At 43.6% G+C, this 21,403-nt stretch overlaps 1 protein-coding gene across 6 annotated transcripts in view; it reads right to left on the reverse strand.

The window, feature by feature from the left end:
• AIMP1 (aminoacyl tRNA synthetase complex interacting multifunctional protein 1) overlaps positions 1–21,403 on the reverse strand; it is a 324,905-nt gene that overhangs the window by 206,546 nt on the left and 96,956 nt on the right. Inside the window, exons 1-2 of one of the 6 annotated variants that reach the window (XM_069630940.1) lie at positions 3,607–3,705; positions 3,110–3,192 (exon numbers count right to left, since the gene is read on the reverse strand). The exons of 2 other annotated variants lie outside the window; for them this stretch is intronic. The gene's annotated coding sequence lies outside the window, so the exon portion shown is untranslated. Of the gene's footprint in view, positions 1–3,109; positions 3,193–3,606; positions 3,721–14,416; positions 14,509–21,403 lie in introns of those variants that run through there. 3 more of the 6 variants (XM_069630941.1, XM_069630944.1, XM_069630942.1) reach the window with 3 other exon arrangements.

Raw genomic sequence — 21,403 nt, forward strand, 5'->3', positions numbered from 1 at the left:
AATCTGCATTGCCCACTATGGAAAAGGCTGAGCTTGCTACTCAAGGATGTTTCAGCACTACAAACCCAGCAGGACTCTCAGACATAGTAACACTGTGCTAATCCTTGTGCCACACAAGGAGGAGGGTCTTTCTCATCGTTGGCTACCAATCTTTGGAATTCTACACCCAAACATCTCAGCATTGAAGCAACCCAACAGTCATTTAGGAAACAACTCAAAACATGTCTCTTCAGCTACAACAAATCACCAAGTAACTCAGACTAGCCAGAGGGCTCTCGCCAGCTTCCATACAACTCAACCAAAGGCTTACAGGGGCCCAACCAAATCAAAAGAACCCTCGCAAAAGTCTTCTAGTGTGCTGAAACGAAGCAAACATGCCTCAAAAACACCCAAGAAACCTCCAAACATGAACCCACTCCCTCCAAACGACATATCCTTCACAAATTCCTGCTACATCTATCAACTTTTACACGTCTGGTACCAAGCAAATAAAACCATAATTTCTAGCATACTATACACAAATGAATGTGCTACCCTCTCCCTATCAACATCACCCCACTCCAGTGCATCCACAACTAGCACCTTAACTCTGGGACCACCCTTACAGCTAATACACCCCAAAGAATGTTTGCCCAAGCTAACACAGTAGACTTCCACACTCGTCAGACAAGTTACTGGTGCTTCTGACTTGCACTCATCAATACAATAGACTTTCAGCTGTTTGCATTTTCCACAATCCCACTAAAACAAGCCCTCAACCCACCCCTTTTTTTTCTTTAACATAACCACGTACACTGCATACATAAAAAAGAATTGTGGATGGTTTGACTGTAATGATACTACCATTACTCTAAACCAGAGATTACCAGCAAATCTTGTAAACACTTACTTAATATTCTTAAAACCAAAATGTAATAACTAAACAGAGTATGAACTTCAACAAAACGTCAAAACTATCAACAGTTAGAATACGCCAACAGGTATCAAACTGCCCCAAAATTCTGCAACAAGCAAACAGATAAATGAATACCACTAACATGTAACAAGAAAAAAACAATTAGAATACACCAAGTGGTATCTAATTGCAATAATACTACCACCACTTCCAAACCAAAAACCATACACCTATTCAATTCCTCCTATTGAAACGAAAGAAATATATTGTACCATAACGTAGAAAGTTTTTTTTATATCCAGCATGGATTTTTTTTCCCACAGACGCAATGATTTAATAAACAAACACAGGAACTGAGCAAATTGTACAGTCCACTCATATAAACTATAGTACTTCTAAAGTACTAACTATGAGGGTCGACAAAATACAGAAATGTATACTATGCAATGCAATAACTCATTAGAAACTACCTACACTAACATGTGATCTTTTCTTTTATTACAGAGATTGAAAAAGAAGGTCTGCTCCAATTACCCATATCATGAAAAAACTGCATACAACCGCAAAAAGTCAAACAGTAAGTATATAATGATTAGACTCACAAACACTGCAGCATAACACACCCATTCAAGGAAACACGTGACCATAGACCACAATTCAAAATGTTTCCTTCCATGGGTATCTTATGCTGCAGTGCTTGTGGCCAAACCCTACCGCCTTGACTGCATGGCCTGGCCAAAAACTCTACATACAGCCTCAACAAAGGAAACAGTAATTATAGAATGATTGGACTCACAAACACCACAACATAACACACCCATGCAAACGAACACCTGACCAATAAATACAACCCAAAATGCCTAGAGTCTTTAATACCAACATTCTGAACACAATCCAACACACATCATCTCACTAGCCTATTAACACTATTACACTACTGCCAATGAATACACACACTTTTAAAAACATATCCCCGAAGCAGCCAACATACCGCAGTCAAAATGTTTGCCAACAAGGTGTGTTATGCTGCAGTGGCTGTGGCCAGGGCCTAGAGTCTTGGGTGCCTTCGGCCAAGCACCCAAGACTGTAGGCCCTGGCCACAACCACTGGAGCATAACACACCCATGGAAGCAAACACCTGCCAAATGATCACAACCCAAAAACATAACACAACCACCTCAAAACGTATCCACTTCAATTCACATTCTGGAACAATAATTACAGCCAATGCATAAACTCTTCAATAAATGCCCTCTTCACCCAATGCTCTAACTACCCAAAACCAACATCATAGTATAGTAAAATAGCCACTGGTGCACCCCGTGTTTAGTATGTCCGCGGACAACCGCAATGACCGCGGAAACCGCGATCACATCATGGCCTTCTCCCACCTAAACAAATCCAGCATTTGACCCATCCCTCACTCCCCCACCCTCTCCAGCCACTCCTACACACCAAAACACTCCCCAAAATTGAATTTATGCTCAGTTCCACGCTACGCTGTCCGAGGATATCTGCGGATCCAACATGGCGGGCGCATCAACAGACTGAGACGCACCTCACGCTTCACCCCAAACAATAGGCAAACATGTCACATGTCCGCGGACACCACACAAGACAATTGACCAACCGGTGTCCTGTCCGCGGAGTGAACACGGAAATGTGTCTCAGGCAGGAAGAGGAACCCTGCATTTGCACTTTAGTTTGATCAATGTCTTATAAAGGCGTTTGTGACATTTCACATGCAGTTGGCAGCTTACAACTAAGCATTTAATCCACATAAACAATATCAAGATATATATTGTATATCATTCAGCCCAAAAAAATGAGATAACTTTTGGTCCATATTGCCCAGCCCTATTTGCCCAGAGCAATGCCAGTAGGTAAAACCTATCATTTTTTAGTTTTGATGGAAAGCACAGTCATTAAAAAAACGAGGCATAAACAATGCATAACCCACATGTACGTGCCTGTGAGGTCACTTCCAATAACATCACCTGGTAAACAGTGCGCCATAAAGTTGGGCATTGTTACACATTACGTAGATTCCATGAGTTTTGAACTTCAACTACCATTCTTCTCAGGCAGCACAGTCAGTGGTTATGGATCATGGGAGTTTTAGTCCAAAAAGATCTGGAGGGACACAATGAGTAGCCATGGTGCAATTAATATGATCGATACAAGGGAGAAAGATAAAGCCAAAGAATGCTGTACCGGGAGAGATGATTGTGTGGGACGATGGATACGTGAAAGATTCAACGCTATAGGAAGCAGGTGGAGAAACGGCAGCCTTTCACCTATTAAAAAAAAAAAAAAAAACACCTCGTGTTGTGACAAAACTACCAGCAACAGCCAGCGTCTGCTATGCCAATACTGCCTGACAATCGCATTCATAAGCGTATTCCCAAAACGTACGGTTATGTTAAAAATGTACTCAGAAATAACACTGGCATAACTCAAATCCTGCACAATGAATGCAAAGATACATTGACAGTAATCGATCAAAAAAAACTTTACAAACCACTAAAGATAATCCGTTGCTCACCACCCCTCCCAGACACAAACACTGAACACACGCATTCGCTGCACCGAGAATTAGAACACTCCAGTGGGACAGAGTTGTTCATATCACGGACGCTCCCACCATCGCCCCCCTGCAAACAAAAACAAACAAACAAAAAAAGAACGGAGATAAGTTAATTTGACGTTACCGAAATATAAATAACAAAATATGTATTCCTTTGGAGAGCGCGTACGGGATCACAAGTCAACTGCTGCTCTGGCCATGTGCGGGCTGCCAGCAACTGCTCCCTGTCAGTCTTGCATTCCTACAAGTCCTAAAGGGAGTGCCACCCTTACAGTCACATTCCACCAAGCGATAGCACAGATGAATCGGCCTGAAAGCACTCGGAAAGTACTTGAGGGGGCGGAACTAGGAGACATCGACTGACCATGCGATTTTATTGTGTTTTGCCTGCTGTGTAGTGGCAGGTATATGTTGCAAAAGAGTTATCTTCGGTACCAAAGGGAACCGAAGTTAGGATCCTGTCTGTCTCACTCAATCGAAGTAGCGACACCAGCCCTTCATTTCCCTGCTCGGTACCTTAACTGCCCAAAAGAGACCGCTCAGAAACAGTCCAAATGCAGAGGTGTAGAGCTGCATTGAAATCTGGCCACGAACTCTTAGATTAACACTCCAACAACGGTGCCGAGGGAATGTATTCTTACTCCTACGTCCCGTGACCTTTTCTCCATTCTCCTGGAACATTCTGCAAGCACGAATAAGTGAGAGTGAGGATGCAGCATTATAATAACTCAACATGGCAAAGCAATTGCCTCCTAAACGCATTATTTTTTATTTTTTTTATGGAATACCTGTCTGAACTGTGGTCGCCACTTTAACTTGTATCCAAGTAGTAGCGTCTACAGAACATTAAAAAAAAAATAGAGTACAGTGTGGTATTGCTAAGCAGAGTCGACCGATGAAGCAGAAAACGTGCAGTTCGCTGTGTTGGTTACCAGAAACAAATCAGGAATTAGAATGTACGGGAATTTTGGAGATCTAAAACTGCAGAGGGTTGGCTCCTTAACCTTTCATTCGTAAAATGTGCTCCAAAAATGTGGAATGAAAAGTTCAAAAGGATAGGCTTCATATGGGGCCGTCTGAAACGGAACCCAATGTCGAGCCCGCGTAATGTCATGTCAAAAAGTCAACAAAAGCAAGATACTTATTAAAATGGCAATCCACATTGACATAACGTTGTGACAGAAACCGAGCAAATCAGTATTGGAAACCGATGCAATAACTTTAAAAGATATATGGGGAAAACTCCCGGAGCTCGCAGATGAGAAAATCTGTCTGGAGGGTTGGCAGTCAAAGAGACAAACTCACCGAGTCCCGTGCAGTGCATACATCCAAAGGCTTCATTGAAGCACAGCAGTCACGCCGTTTCATAGCTCAAATTTCACTGTTTAGACTTTAGCAATACTAAAGTGCTGCATTGTAATTTCCATATCCTTTAGAAAACTTTTCAAAGTTTCCACAAAAAAAAGCTCGAAGGTGGCCTTTGCTTTTACAGAATGAGTGTCAAGATCTTGCAAAGATTGGAAGCCTCTGGAGGAATGCCACTCCAGGATCCAAACAATGACGTGGGAATGGATGCTTTGAAATCAGGACCACCAAAGTAAAAATCATTCTCTGGGGGTGGGTGAGAATGAGGATTGCTCCCAATCAGTGCAATGGAGTGACTTATTGTTGTCTCCTCTGCTCCACTAACGAACATCCTGGGGGGAAATTCAACTTTTGGGCTACTAAGGACTCGATTGGGTAGTGTCGGGAGACCAGCGAAGAGCTGTGTCACAGTTGGGTGTGAGATACCGAGGCAGATTCTGTGGATGGCAGGGAGTCAATGTGGAAGTGATGGGACGTGGGCGACACGGTGCTTGAAGGTGGAGGACTGAGAGAGGACTGTGCTGGTGAGCAGAGAACTTGTACCTAAATCTGCAGCAAAAACCCCATGGGGTTCATCCTTGTGAAAGAGGCCGCTCCTGCTGAGGGTGGGAGAAGGGGAGATGCTCCATGGTCGAAAGGAACAGTACCACAGCGCTGTGGTCAGAGCAGACTCGGTATCCGGACCACTTGAGAGCTGGAAGCAGGTGCAGTTGTCCCTGAGATCAAATGGGAAACACTGTGGAGGAGGGCAATAGCCTCTCAGCCATTCCACTCCACGTTTTTCAGCTGCATTGTAAGGCGATTGGGGAGCATGTGTTGCTGTGTTGCTGGTCCAACCCCGGAATGAGTGCCGGCTGCTAATGTGCCCAACCCCGTAATGAGTGACTGATGCTAATGTGGCGTTTAGTGCAGTGATCCAAGCTTGCCACAAGATCTGGTCCCTACGACCAAAAAGAGGCACAAAAAAAATCTAAGATGTAAACCAAATGGACAATTAAGCAATACCTACTGGCTAGCAAGGTGGCAGAGTTACAAAAATGACATACCAGTTGCAGAAATACTCCGTGTCATCTGGACCCCAAAGACTCCTTTGAAGTTAAAACTGATGCGACTGAACTGAATGTTGGCATTTTACAAAAGAATCTGCACAAGGTGACCGCCAAGGTCAAGGAGGCCGAGGGGCGAGCGTCAAAAGGTAGAGGATTCAATCGGGAAATTGCAGAGAAAAGACCAGTCCCTGCAGAGGTTGGGGGAAGAGGGTCGAGGATGCAGAGGGCCATGCAAGACAAAGTAATGTGCCTCGCATCACCTACCATGAGCACATGGGGATGCGCTGAACACTCTCCTTGCTTACCCAGCGCTACCTTCCCACTCATCTGGTCTGTCTTTTGATCGTGTATGGTCACAACTGAGTGTGGAATGTCTTAGGGACACTGGATTGGGTAGAGGGGTGGGAGGAAGAGTGCTTACCTATGTGAAGGCAGTCATGTATAGGTTCCTTACTTGATGACAACTGAATTTGTATACACATTGCAGACCGCTGTAACGAGTTGTGTTTGCTGACTACAGTGTTATCCTAAACTGCTTAGGTCGTCAGAGATTAAAGAAAAGAAAGATTGGTTTAGTACGGAATTCAGGGTTTGGATGGCAGCCTTACTTGCATAACAGCAAAATACTGAAACTTTTCTTTCAACAGTGACAAACATTTGGTTAGGTTAGCCATTTTTTTTGTGTTTGGTTAAAAGTAACCTTTACAAAAACAATCATCACATTAGCAATACATTTGTAAACTTCATGTTAGTCATTATTTTAAAAGCAAATTAAATGAATTAATACATTTCCCAATTAGAAAATTGTGAAAATATGTTCATAATGTATTTGTTTTTCGCATGCTGACGCTTCCTTCGTGCAAGTGTCGGGACGCAGCGCGGGTCTGTCTACCTCCTGCCCCTGGAGAGGAACCAGAGCGACCGTAAAGAGGCCAGTTGGCGAAGGACCCCGGCGAGGGATCCACCAGTACTCTGGAGACTTTCTCCCTCATTGTGGCTTGGGTGCCACCCCCAGCGGACTGTCCTGATAAAAGGAAAGCGGCACCACAGGGCCAGGGAAACTCTGGCGGGGGAGTGACTTCTGTGGCACAGTTGTGGGGGATGCCTTGTCCTTGGAGGCAGGAGGGTTGTTGTGAGCTCGGACACCTGCCAAGGCCCTCGCAGTGCCCTGTGAGGGGATACACCTGGTGTTGGGGAGAATTGAGGAGGAGGCCACTGTGAGGGTGGCATGGTTCGCCCGACAGGGGCACCGCCGCCCAGCAACACAATAAGGTGACACTGTGGTGAGCTGGGTGGGGGAGAATGGAGCAGGTGGGGACCTCTGGGCCCAGTCCCTGAATGATAGCGGAGAGGGCTGCCCACAGCCTGGTATCGGAAGGAGGGAAGGGCGTTGGGGCTAGCTAAGCGGGTCTGAACTGTCCTGGAGACCTACCTGTGGCAAAGTGAAAAGGGGGATCTAATAAGGCAGAAGCGAGGAAGAAGATCCAGTGGAGGCCCTTGTCGCAGATTTTTGTCTAATCCCAAATTAGACAAAAATGGAGCACAGTGAAGTGACAACGCGAGGAGAAACGTCCGACTGGTGCTTCGAAAGAAGCCATGAGGACATTCCAGCGAGTGCCACCATTAATGGGAGGAGGAAACAGGGCAAAGCACAGGGATCATATGGGCGGTCCATAGATCCAGTGAAGGGACAACAAAGAGGATGTCAGTGAGGGTCTGTTTGGAAGAGGCGCTGACATAGGTATCAGCGACAGGGAGACCAGGGTTGGAGGCCAAGATATCATTTTTAAATTTCTTTTTTCCAGACGTAGTGAGAAGGGAAGGATAGTTGATGGAGAAGCAGTTGGAATAGATGGGAGAGACAGAGCGCCAGGAGTGGAAAAGAGTGGAGGCAGAGGGAGGAGTAAGTAAGTAAAGCAGTATTGAACAGTCACTGGGCTAGCAAGTTACAACCAATGGCCAAAGTTAGATGCAAAAATACATCAAAGTTTAACTTGCAACTAAATGCAAAAATACACTCAGGTTTGACTTTCAGCTAAATGGGAGATCAGTAGTTAAGGAATTTAGAGTGGTAGTCAGATGGTAGAGGAGAGTATAGATAAAGTTTCAAATTAGTACAAAACAGGGAGAGTTGAGAGTACTCTCTGAGAAGGAAGTACAGGTAAATCAAGAAGGAGGGAACTAACCCAAACAGAAAATGGTAAGAGTCATGGCAGTCCGATAGACCAGGGGTAGCAGCCTCAGTGAGGGTTTGGCTTTTGCAGTAATCCCATGTTGCAGCCTGTAAAGCAGACAGGGAAGCTGACAGGGACCTTAAAAGAGGACCTTGGAAGGGTTGGGCCAGCTGAAGCCTGCCGGTCCAACATAGGCCAATATGATAATGCAGGTGACCAATAGACAGGCAGAAAAGGAAATTGCTGGAGGCGACAGGGAGCCTTCAGCGATAATAAAATACAGGGTGCTTTTATACGATGGAGATACGATGGTCTGAGCTTTTGTAAATACAAATTCTGGTTTGTCCGCATGAAAAGGACATAAGTCCTTGTCTAATAGTAAGATATCCCAATATTTTTGGGCAAGTTTGTATAGGGAATGCGCATCTCTGAGTGCTTAGTTATAATATCAATACTCCTGAAAGGACCCTTTGTTTTGGTAGAAAGAGGCAATGTGGTGGTTCTATCATCTGATCTGCATTTGGACATTGTTCTGCTGATATTGTCTGATGTGTACCCCATTTCCATACATCTTTTAGCCAAAAGGTCACAGTCTGAACAGAATCTTGATCATTACTATAATTGCAGAGGGCCCTAAAAACGTCCCCACCTGGTATATTGTGGATAGTGGATTTACGATGGCAACTCGTAGCATGTAAAGTAGAGTTGACTTCAGTTGGTTTGCGGCAAGTCTTGGTATTGATATTGCATCCGATATGTGAATGCTCAAATCTACAAAGTCTATTTGGCTCATATCACAATGACCTGTAAATGCTATACCAAAAGCATTCTTATTTGTATAAACTCACAAATCCCTCAAAATCATCCTCTGTACCAGACCAAATTATCAATACATCATCTATAAAGTGCTTCCAGGAGATGTGGTTTGCAAATTCCTTACTGCCGAGAATATGCGTCTCTTCAAATAGGGCCATGAACAGATTAGCCAAGAAAGGCACATATTTAGCACCCATGGCCACCCCATTGGTCTGTGCATAGTAAACCATTGAACAGAAAAATATTTTTGTTGAGAGTGAATCGGAGAAACATTTTCAGCATTTCAATATTCATACGATGTGATGCTGAAACACCGATAGATATAATCCACTGTTGAAATTTATAACTCATGGGTGATATACAGTGCTGTTACATCTAGAGAGGCCAGCATATAACCCTACTGTCAATGTAGGCCCGATAACACCTGCAAGACATGTGTACTATCCCTCATGTAGGATGTCATCTTAAGTACGTGTTCTTTAAAAGCATTGTCCACATATTGAGAGATGCCCTCTGTGGCCCAACCAATCCCACTCATTATGGGTCGTACTTCCGGAAGGATACTGAAGGACTTGTGGATCTTGGGTTAGAAATATATTGTGGGCATGTTTAGTTCACTGATGCTCAAGAACCTTTTTTCTCATCATCCGTAAGTTAACCTAGGCTGTGCCATTCGTTGATCATTGCCAATAAATCTCAAATGATGTTCTTGGTCGGATTAGAATCTAAGGTTTTATAACAATTCAGAGCGGCTAAGTGTTTAATGACCATTCCTATGTAATCTTGTGTATTTGGGATGACAACGTTGCCTCCTTTGTCTGCATCCTTAATAACAATGGTGTTATCCTTCGACAGTTGTTGCAGTGATCCGAGTTCCTCCCCATTCAGGTTAGAAATACGTCTTTTTCTCTTTGCAGTATCTCTGTCCATGTACACAGGAATGTCCTGTATTAGTGCTTGATGGAATGTCTCAATGACATTGTCATTGTCCAAATAAGGTGTAAACTTAGATTTAGGTTTCAATTAATCTATTTTGAGAAGTCTATTCTGTACACCTAAATCACTACAAATTGTTGACTGGTCCGGAGAAATATTCTCCTGTAGAGACAATAGTACCCTTGTGTCTTCAATGTCACTCATGGTGAGAGTACTAAAGGGGTTAAGAGATGGTTTCAGAATAAAAGACTGTACTTGTGTTGCGAAAAATCTCTTTAATTTCGATTTCCTAACACATTTAAATATATTTATCTGAAAATCAACAAAATTGGTGCCAGACCAACTAGCTCAAGATGAAGATCTAGACAAAAAACAGACAGGTCTATAGAAAAAAGAACCCGGCTACAAGAGGAGATGTGCCAAAGCCTAGCAAAGAGGTCTGATGTGAGTCTTGTAACCAGAGGCCTAGGAGATAGGCTGTGCTGTGAATGTCGCTACTGAGGCCTCGGATAAAGTATCACTGTGGCCCAAGGTCCTATGAGAGAGGCCTACTGTGAATCCCACAAAGGCAGAGGAAAAATAAATCCTGATACATGAGAGGACAGAGGATGGATTGTCCAAGAGGGATCTTTAATAAATCCTGAAACTGAGTTCAGGAGGGACCTGCTGGGAAGTCTGAAATCGAAGGATCCGGTGGGAGTGGCTGAAAACCTTGAACAAGTTAGTTTTTCATTAGAATAGGGATGGACTTGGAATAAATGTGTTCCAAATCCTTCAAACTTGTGTTACTAGCACACAGTAGCCAGAAGGCTAAAACTCATTCAGTTTAGGATCGAGGCTTTTCATTTGGACATTTGTTTGTAGATCAGGGCATCCCTCAAGAGCCAAGTGCTTATTAGAATATATTTTGGCCATTTTAAAAGGGAAACCCCAGACGTATACATGAATTATTATTTAGCTTAATCCCCCAGATACGTTTATATTTGGAGCGCCTCTACAGTGGTAGAGTTTCCCCAGTACGTTTATCTAACCTGTACCATTGTGGCATCAAAATAAAGATGTGTAGAACCTGAAGTTAGTAGTGATGTGTATTGTGGAGTCAAATACCTCAATAGTATATGTAGGAACCCTCCTTTAAAGAAAATGCTAAAGTACTGAAAACAGACAACCCATAGCTGACTAGTAGGAAAGGCCATTGGCACAATCCCCATTAAGGGTTAACAACCCACTATAGTAATGTGATTACATGAGCAACACCTCCCCTCCACCCCCCACAATAAAGGGTGTAAGTTACACAAACAGCACAGACGTTTTATGAAGTGTGCCATCAGATTCAGATGAGGCCTTAAACTGTACCATTATTTAACTCATTGCTTTTTGTAACTGTGCAATGCCATGGAAGGTGTGCACTGAAAATATGATACTGGGTACACATGGTCATGTATGCTCACCGTGACAGTGTAACTGCTGATGCAGCATTTTTACCGCTTATCCTAGTCTTGTGACATGCACAGACACATGCTTTCAGTTTTGCTTAACAGCAGCAATTTAAAATTTGCATAGAATTGGACGAGTGTTAAGGGACGATAAAAGATTGGAGAAGAAAGAACAAATTGAAGTTATTGTCATCTTCCTAATCATTTATGCGTTCAAAGACATACTGTTCTTAGATTGAACATATTTCCATCTTGATAAAGGACAACAATCTGTATGCAAACAAAACAAAAAGGTGAAGTACTCTGGCCAGCAAAGAAGGATATGGACTACTTTGCGCTTGTCCTGCCGTTGAAAAATGCTGACCGATGCTGCAAAAAGTAAAGTACCAGCAAACAAGCCTTCTCGGCATACGTCCCAAGACTAAGGAACCTCCTCCCCACCCGCATAAGACTCGCCGCCATGATCCTTCAATTCAGAAAAGACCTCAAGACCCACCTCTTCTAGCAGTCTCTCCTCCTCAAACACCTAAGCCATCACGTCGCCTCTTTCCTCCCGCCACCTGGTACAGCTGTACCCTCCTCTGCCCCCCTCTGTATTCTACCCACGCTGTATATCTGTTCTGTTGTTACCACTGAAAAGCGCTCCTTTATGCATCTGTAATGTTGTACACCTCTGTAAAGTGCTCCATTACTTCTCGAAGCTAGGTCCGCGCTCAATAAATTGACTTTCAAATCATTCCTGCTATTTATCTACACAGTTAAAGATTACTGCAAGCTAATCTTGGGGGTTTTCACTCAATCTCTAAACCACACCAACAGTGTTACAGTTTGTAGTAGGACAATGCAGACATTACTAACTAAAATCCTGTATCCAGGAATTCTTTCTCGGTTCCCAAGATACTATTACATTTGCTTTAGTTTGTGCGACTGTTTGCCATGCTATTTTATTTTGTGGCATTTGTGATAAATAGATGTTTATGTATCCTGGAAGGACTGTGGATGGGGTTATGGTTTAATTTAAAGTGTGGTGGATTTTGAAATAAGGAAATACTTTATTTGGACTGTGCATTTGTATCTTAATATCAGCATTCACAATTTTCGTCAGTTAACCTTTTTAAAAAAGGAAGCAACCTCACCTTTCTATTTATTTTTAAAAACAGGTCGCCCCAGGAGCGGTGGTGTGGATATATAACCCCAAGAAAGTTGTGGTGGGTTTAGAAAGGTTTGGAAAAATACTTTTCACCTGAAATGAGAAAGTACGATAGTCCATTTGAGCCAACTCACACATTCCACAATGCCACCTAGTAGCCATCTCTGGAAGTTCACCTCTAGTTCGGAGCAACAACAGCAAGGCACTGTGGGTATGCTAATGAGCTCAAATGCCGACAGGCGAGGATCGTGCCCACTCGACATGGCAATAGGCCATGGCCAGCGAAAAAAATACAGTGGGCATGGAAAGAGGCGCCAAAAGAAATTGAAATAAAAATAATAGAAAGTGGTATAACGAAACCCTTGAAATTCAAAGAAAAAAAACTTTAGTTGAGGTGACCAAACATAACGCAACTAAACCCTTGAAATTCAGAGGATGGGAAACTCCGGGCTGGCTTAACTCTGCACGTTTCCATGGATCTCGCCCATAACGCCGTATCCCTCATAATGCCATTTTCTATGGCATTATGAATCCCTTCTCTTATCATTTATATGTGCTCTTGGACTTTGCAACAGGAACTCAATACTGTAATTATAATATGTTTGGAAGCACTCAATTTCTATATTCATAAAATAAATAAAAGCAGAACCTGATAATTACAATTGGTAAATAGCTTAATCATTTATATATTCTGTTCTTTTTATCCATGCTCGATTTACAAAGTTAGAAAAAGCAAATATTTACTTGGTGTCAATTTACATAAAAGTGATTCAATCAATCAGAGACCACACTCTACTATGAGGCACACGTAGTAGGCATTGAGTGTAGATTATTCAGGAGAACTAACTACAAGACATCCATACATACAGGGCTTCAAGGGGCTTCAGAGGAGTAATGACCATGAAACACAAACTACTGCCACTCAAATGTATGGCGGTTAAGCAAGACTCCAGGGGCAGATACATCCCGATTATAGGACAGATGAGGGGTGAAACCGTAGGCATTGTAAATATTTATGCTCCCCCGCTGCTTTCTATGGAACTTCTTGAGGCAGTCCTATCTCTCATACTGCAATTCCCAGGCGATTTCTGGATCCTGAGGGGGGTGGGTGACTTTGGGGGGTGGGAGGGGGGGAATGGGTGGAGACTTTAACTACATGATGGACTCCTCTGGGGAACGAACTCACTTGCGGGGTAGGAACGCAGCCAGCCACACAAAATGATGTACCTTTATCTTAGCAATGGGAATAATGGATGCCTGGAGAACTCTCCATCTGCTGAAACAGGGGAGTCTCCTCTCATTCGGGAACGCACACCTCCATGTCAAGGCTGGATTATTTTTTCATATCACAGGAAGCAGTTCATAGATACCTTCACCCAGATTTTTGCCGAGTGGAATATTGGCTAGTTGAGGTCAAACTCGACGGTCCCAATCCCACGACGCACTGGCGTCTAAATAATACTTCTTGGGTTTCCCCAATATAATTGAAGGACTCACAGATACAACGAAAGAATACTTTATGATCAATGGACCATCAGTTGAGAGCCCAGTATCATTGTGGACAGGCTATGAAAAAACAGCTATAGAGGGGGTTTGGGAGTGCAGCTTATCAGTACTTGTGACACGTTTTATGGAGGAAACAGAATTGGAAGTAGGGAAGCTAAAAGAGGAATTCCTAATGCACAGGATCCAATGACAAACATTGATTCTTTGTGAAGGCTAAAGAGGAGCACCGCACAGTATCCCGTGATAATGCATGCTAGCCCCACTGAAACAAGCAAAGCAGAATCTATGAAGTGCAGGACAAGGCAGGGAATCCTCTGGCTTGGCTAAAAAGGCGAGACAAGGAATCTCGATATGTGAGGGAGCTGAAAGACAGCAAAGGGGGAACAGTCTCAGAGGGTAAGGCCAGAGCCGAGACCTTTGCTGATTACTACAGGGCACCCCATGACCCGGATCCCCCCCGGTGACCCGGATATTCTTGGTAATATCACGCTGCCCCACTTACCTGACATGGAGCGGCTCCAGCTTGACTTAGATATTAAGGAGGGGAGGGGATAGCTGACGTAATTTCGATGTTGCATTCTGGTATGTCGCCTGGTGGAATTACGGAAAAGGTTTACTTAAATCACAAAAACCATGCTCAATCACTTCTGTAGCAGCAGAGATAAGACGTTACCCCCAGATCTACGTCATGCCATGATATTAGTCATACCTATGAAAAATACCTCCCAGGCGAATGTTCCTCCTATAGACCCATCTCATTTATTAATGGGGAACCAAAATCCTGGCAAAAATATTGGCCAAACGACTACTGAAGGCCATTCCCTCGCTGATACACCCTGACCAATGTGGGTTTTTGCCAGACAGATCCACCCGCGTGAATATTAGACAATTGCACGTGGCAATGGACTATGCCTCAACTATTCATAACCTACTTTCAGCCCCCTCTACTGACTTCGAGAAAGCATTCAAATCTGTCTTGTGGGGCTTTCTTTCAGACGTAATGGCGAAGATGGGCTTTGGCGACAAATATCTGCAACGGATCAAACCAATCTATGAAGCACCAGTGGCAGAAATCAGGGTGAATGGGACATCTTCTAGGCTGTTCCACCTAAAGCGTGGACTTAGACAAGGCTGCCCCCTTTGTCCAATGAACCTCTGGTGATACGGCTGAGATCCGACCTGGCATGGACGTGGTTCTTGTGGCCAAGGGGACATGAGGACAAAGTGGCATTATGCGCGGACAAACCTTTGCTATTTCTTGGTAATCCCTTGGAAGCCGGTCCTAAAGTAACACAGATACTCCAAGAGTATGGTGCAATGAACGGCCTCAAGGTGAATTGGGATAAATCAACACTGCTTCCAATACAGGTAAGTGATCTAGTGATCCCTCCAGACTGCACTTACCAAATAGCACAGAGTTGGCTCAAATATCTAGGTATTTAGGTGTGCACAGACCAGACAAACTTTATTGGACAAACCAATCAACCTATTATGAACTAATTTGTCTGGGACATCAAACACTGGAGACCACTCCCAATAACACTACTAGGTAGGGACGCTCTATTTAAGATGTTTAGGCTACCTAGATACACATATGTTTTACAGAACACCCCCTGTGTGATACCCAAGATAAAATTTGATATGGTGGATGCAGTGCTTAGGTACCTCCTATGCGGCGGTCCCCAGCCCTGTATAGCTCTAGAAACTCTGCAACATTCCATATGGAAAGGGGGCATCGGAAGGCCAAATATTAAAATGATTGGGTGAGTCAACTGGTAACAGGCAATGAATGGTTTACATGGAGATTCTCAGCTGCCCCATATACAGACTAAATGTGCATGGATGAAAGGGGTCTCACCACTAGAAGTCATGTATGGGGGGGGGGCTGGAGAGATAGGAAGTCACAAAATATTATGGGCTGGGTGAAAATTGCGCAACCACTGTGGCACAACCAGAAATCGGCAAGATTGGGACGTTTAAAACTTGGACGGGCAATAATATTCTGGTGGTTGGGGTTGTAGTGAGCGACGCATAACAGCTCTCGTTTCATGATCTCCAAATTAAAAAGGGTCTACATGATGCCGAACTATTTCACTACATGCAATTCACTCACACCCTGAAAACAGCATGCACTGAACTTCCAGGACAGTCCATCACACTCACCCCTGGAAGTGAGCAAGCAGCCTGGGAAAATAGCAACCTCCTCTCTATATCAGGCCCCAACCTTGGTTTTATCTTGAGACTTGTCCAACCTTAAATTGAAATGGGAGGTAGGTGTTGGCCCCCTTGAAGCAGAGGAACGGAACGAGGTACTGATGTTTCCACATGAGCCGGCGAGATCGTCCAGGCTTCGATTGGTTCAACTTAACTACTATATACAGAATATATTATGCACGTAAAATGTTGTTCAGGTGGGGCAGAGCAAAGGACCCGCAATGTCTGTGCTGCAAACCTACGGAAGGCACATTCTTCCACATCCACACAATATGAGAATGCCCCCCAGATATGCATTTTTTGGCATTTGACTCTTGAAAGGTTTGTGATGGTGGGAGGCTATGTACCGAGAAACCCAAAACTGTTAATACTGGGAATATAGGGTGAAACAGCATTTACCCAATATGAAAAACTCTTATTATCCACGGCTATGATGTTGGTGAAAGGGAATATTGCTATGCTATGAGGGAATGCCGAGACGCCCAGAATACGGAAATGGCTGTCGGATATGGATGTTTTTATGATGTTGGAGGAAATAATTTATAAATCTTGAGGCTGCCCATTTGACAAAATATGGGGCAAATGGAAGGAGGCGGATATAGGTGTACTACTGTAGCCTAGTATTTCTACCTGACTTGGAAGAGTGACCGTTAAAACCGTCTGTTTTGCTTTGTTTGGTGTTGGTAAAAGATTCTGAAAATGTGCCGTAGTTTGTACCTCATGAAAATACCAATAAAATGTGCAACAACAAAAAAATAAGAAAACCACATGCATCTATAGCCACTAAAAGAGGGGCATAAGAATAAACCAAAATGATGTTAATCCGCAATGTGCCATTGACATAGAGGACAACGCTTAATGGAGTTCATCATCCATGAGGTAAATTTCATCAGAGTAATAATTCCCAAGCAGAATATCACAAAAATCCTTTAAAAAAATTGTTAAATCTGGTTTAGGTATGGTTCAGAAACCAACGTTACTTAAATGAGATATTTTTCAATAAAAAGATTTTCTAAGAAAATGTAAAGGAAAACCAAGTCCCAATATAAAGCTTACACGAAAAATGAACAATACCATTCGAGCAATCCCATGAATAGTTCATACCAATTATTTGATATCTTCATATGATCAAGCTAAGGTTTACCACTGTTTGATGGAATACAACAAGCCTGGCTGACATATAATCAATACATTGGGAAATGTGCAACACTTTTAACCATAATGATACCAGTTTCAATAGCATCATATATTCAAACCCCATCTTTCTCAATTTGAAATGTAGCTGAATATTCAGTGTTACAAAACGAGGGCTAAAAAAGTCTCTATAGAAATATGTGTTCCCTTGTTAGGCACCCAGTTCCTTCGTGGACCTTAGTTCTTGCATATAAAGGACAGCCGCCTTTGTTTGGGCCCTAGATTATCAATAATTAGGGCCACTGATCTTCCGGGCAAAAGTGTTTTGGAAAAATAGTTACTCCTACCAGCCTTTCCAATACTAAATCACTTTTTTAAGTTGGGACTGCCATGTCCCCTTACTAACAAATCTGACTCCAAGGTAATTACAATGTTTTATAATCTCCATTCTTTGACCCTTTGAATCTATATGTATTATAGGGCGCTTCTTCAGATGGCAAACTATAATTTTTTAAGGACCACTGGAGTTGTTGGCAAAAGGGCAGCATTGTATGCAAACAATAGTATGTTCAGTCTTGCCTGGTTAAGAGACTGCATCAACTGCAAAATGGTAGGACATATGTAGAAATATAATTCGTAAATTGTATTGTATTGGTCACATATATATAGCACCTTTTACCATTATCATAGTCTCAATGCGGTTTTAGTTGGGACACCAGTCCAGTGTTTTGCAGATCAGGAGTACGATTAGGATGCGTGTGTGCATTTGGCCAATAAGGCTTAGCAGGGCTGGCCAGGGTCCATTAGCGAGCAACCCAAGAGGTCAGGCATGTGGATGGGTGCTTGGAGGAATCAGGGGATAGCAAAGGCCTAGCACACACGCAATGTGTTCAGCGTGGCCACATTTATTATAGGGCTGCACTGCATTATGATGTCAGAGCTGTTAAGGCACAAGTATGCAGAGAATTATGTGAACAGCACGACCGAATGTTGTCGTCGTCCTTGCTGTATTCTGATGTGTGCGGGTTGCCATGTCTGCGGCCACTGTCCACCGGGGTGGTGCCGGGTGCTTCTAAATTCGGAATGGGAAGTTTTAGAGAGGCGTACGGGATAATGCAGCAAATAGTCAGGCTGTGAAGTACATCGAAGTACTGTTTACTGCGGGCGGGTGTTGCTGGCGTTGTGTGTTCATTTCACCAAGTGTGCCTAGGCTAAAGACAGGAGGACATCTTTGTGCGTTACACATCTCTGCCTGACCTCGGATAAAGTGAAAAGGGTGTGCCCTCGGCATGTTGCCCCGCCTCTTGGCGTGGTAACCCCTCCTTGCTTCCAATAAGAGACGTGGATCCAGCGCACCCGTGGCGTACATCGAAGTACTGTTTACTGCGGGCGGGTGCTGCTGGCGTCGTGTGTTCATTTCACCAAGTGTGCCTAGGCTGAAGACAGGAGGACGTCTTTGTGCGTTACACATCTCTGCCTGACCTCGGATAAAGTGAAAAGGTGACTGTCTGTGATTCTTATGAGTGGAACTTTGCCACAGAGTGGATTGACCGTGCGGGACATACGCACGCTGGGCTTTATCATCCGAGACTGATCTGATCCTACGTGATCCTATGTGCTTGATTCTACGTGTTACACGCTCTCCATTGTTGTTTAATTACACGCGCCCTAGCGGCTGCTTTGAAACCTCCCAACACAAACGTTCTCTTACACGGTTTTTTTTTTCTCTTTCTCTTTCTTTTTCTTTAGGGTGTGCACTCGGCACGTGGCCCCGCCTCTTGGCATGGTAACCCCTCCTTGCTTCCTATAAGAGACGTGGATCAAGCGCAACCGCACGCGCACCCATGAAGTACATCGAAGTACTGTTTACTGTTCACGGTGCGCGGGGGCGCTGGGCTTGGCCCACGATCTCTCTGTGGGGCCACTTTGTGCAGCTTTTCTTCTCAGATTTAAGTCCTGGGGGTGAAGGCCTGGGCGGGCAACCTAAAATTTAACTTCTACTGGAAATCCTCTCGACAAACGAGGATAGTGGTAAGTGGATTTCCTCCTCTATGAGGGCCACACCAACCAGGATCCACTGAAGGGGCGATATTTCCTCTGTGTTATATTGAAGCTGTCTACCATACAAGGTGTTGTTTCTTCCAATAATCATTATTAGGATGATTTTCTGAGTATCTGTATTTGGGATCTTGGCCATTATAAATCACGACACTGTGGATGGGGTGGTGGGTGTTGAGGCCCTCATACAGTGATACTCCTTTTTCGGAAGGATTAGGAGGGGCTGGTTATTCTGCAACCGAGAAAGGCCAGACTCGGATACTTGGAATATTAGTGCTTATGCTTGCATTTTTTGTGTGTGGTTGGGGGGTTAAAGATAGTCTGGTAAAGATTTGTGGTGACCTATTACCTCTTATCGCTTCTTTGAATAGACTACAGAAGTCTAAGCCAAAACACTGCGGGTGCAAGTTAGACTCTTTAATCCTGCACTAATTTGCATAGCCACCCACCTACATAAGGGGAGGGTTGAGAATATTGTGCTGGTAATTGGTGGGGGGAAAAAGGCAACTGTGAACTGGGCTTTAAGTGTGAGGGATTCTCCGCATCCGGAGTATGGTGGGAACCCTAAGGAGTGGTACGATACCAACACTGAGTGAGACTCACAAACATCTTAAGCGGCAAAATAAAAGTATCAAATCGGAAAGGCAGAATACAATTATAGCAAGTGGGTCTTTTGTGTTCACACAAACAAGTAAGATCGAAAACACTAACCCCTGTTCAACTAAAATGAATGAGGGAGATGTTAGGGATACATTGGGGGTGGGAGAGACAGAAAAGTGGGAACTAAGTGGAATTGATTTCCCTCCCCTGCCCAATGTTACAAGTGATCGCATAAAGGCCCAAATGGAGTCCTTTCAGAAGATGGACCTCGTTGAAGAGATTGTGCAGAAAAGCTTTCTAAGCGTCCAAGAATTGCCTGTTAGACCCTCAGTCTTAAATATGGAGGACTCCATCCTCACCACACCCCAGTTGGATATGTCACTTCTAGCACCTGTGGTGTCTAGGAGGGTGAGACTCTCTATGGGCCCTTCAACTCCAGCAAGGGCTAGGGGTGGTGGTCTGGATAATGTTTACCTCCATAAATCCATTCTGGAAAGTAGGGAGAAGCTTGGTGAACACAGTAAGGGCCCCATGATGGTCCTTTTTGGTGGTAGCGGAACGGGAGCACATAGGGTAATTGCAAACAAATGTTCGAGTCCGACTAACCCCATCCAGCCAGGGCGAGGAGATTTTGAGGAAAAGATGCACATCCAGGATAGTAAGGAAACCGAAGTAGAGGATAACATGCTAGAACCTGAGTCATTCCCGGTATTAACCAGGATCTTGAACCTTTTAGACAAAGGTCATGTAAGGACACATAGGGAACTTCAGGAATTAAGATGTATGATGGTTGAATGCATAGATAAACTGAGTAGATTGGAAGGGTTCGTACATGCCTTGAGCATGAAAGAAACTCCCCAATCTCCCCTAACAGAAAATATAAGGACTCTCAATCAAGGCTCCCAAACGGAACGAAATATGTACCCAAGAAGGAGATGTAAGCTTGGAAAATGTGAATGAACTAAAAAGACTGATACTAATTAATCAGGAAAAAATTTAAAAAATGGAAAATCAAAATGAAAATAAATGTGGAAAACTGGAAAATACCACTCTAAGTACCTCAGAGCAGTTGGTAGGGATCAAGCTGGATAGTCCATCGGTACTTTTGGAAGTGATGGAAAATGAGGAAGTTAAAATGCAGGATCAGAAGCAGATAGCTGGGGGGAAGACCTAACCCAGGAAGACGTGACTCCTTTCGTGTATGTTATCACACAAAGAGAAAAGAAAATGTGGGCTAGGGCTCTCAAAAGAAGAGCCAAGAGTGAGAAGGGAGCGAACAAAACGGAAGCTAAAAAACTGAAAAATCAACCATCACCGAAGATAAAAAACACCAATATAAATTTTAAAGACATATGCAGTCTATCAGTAGAGGGAGGCCACTTAGACTTTACAAAGTTAAACGAAGAATGTAAAATAGCTTTGGAAGTGAAGGAAGTGGTAGATAGACAGGGATCAACTAAGAAGGATGTCTCAGAAACTATAG

The sequence above is a fragment of the Ambystoma mexicanum genome, chromosome 6q (assembly GCF_040938575.1).
Source record: "Ambystoma mexicanum isolate Mex_15411 chromosome 6q, UKY_AmexF1_1, whole genome shotgun sequence".
Lineage (NCBI taxonomy): Eukaryota > Metazoa > Chordata > Amphibia > Caudata > Ambystomatidae > Ambystoma > Ambystoma mexicanum.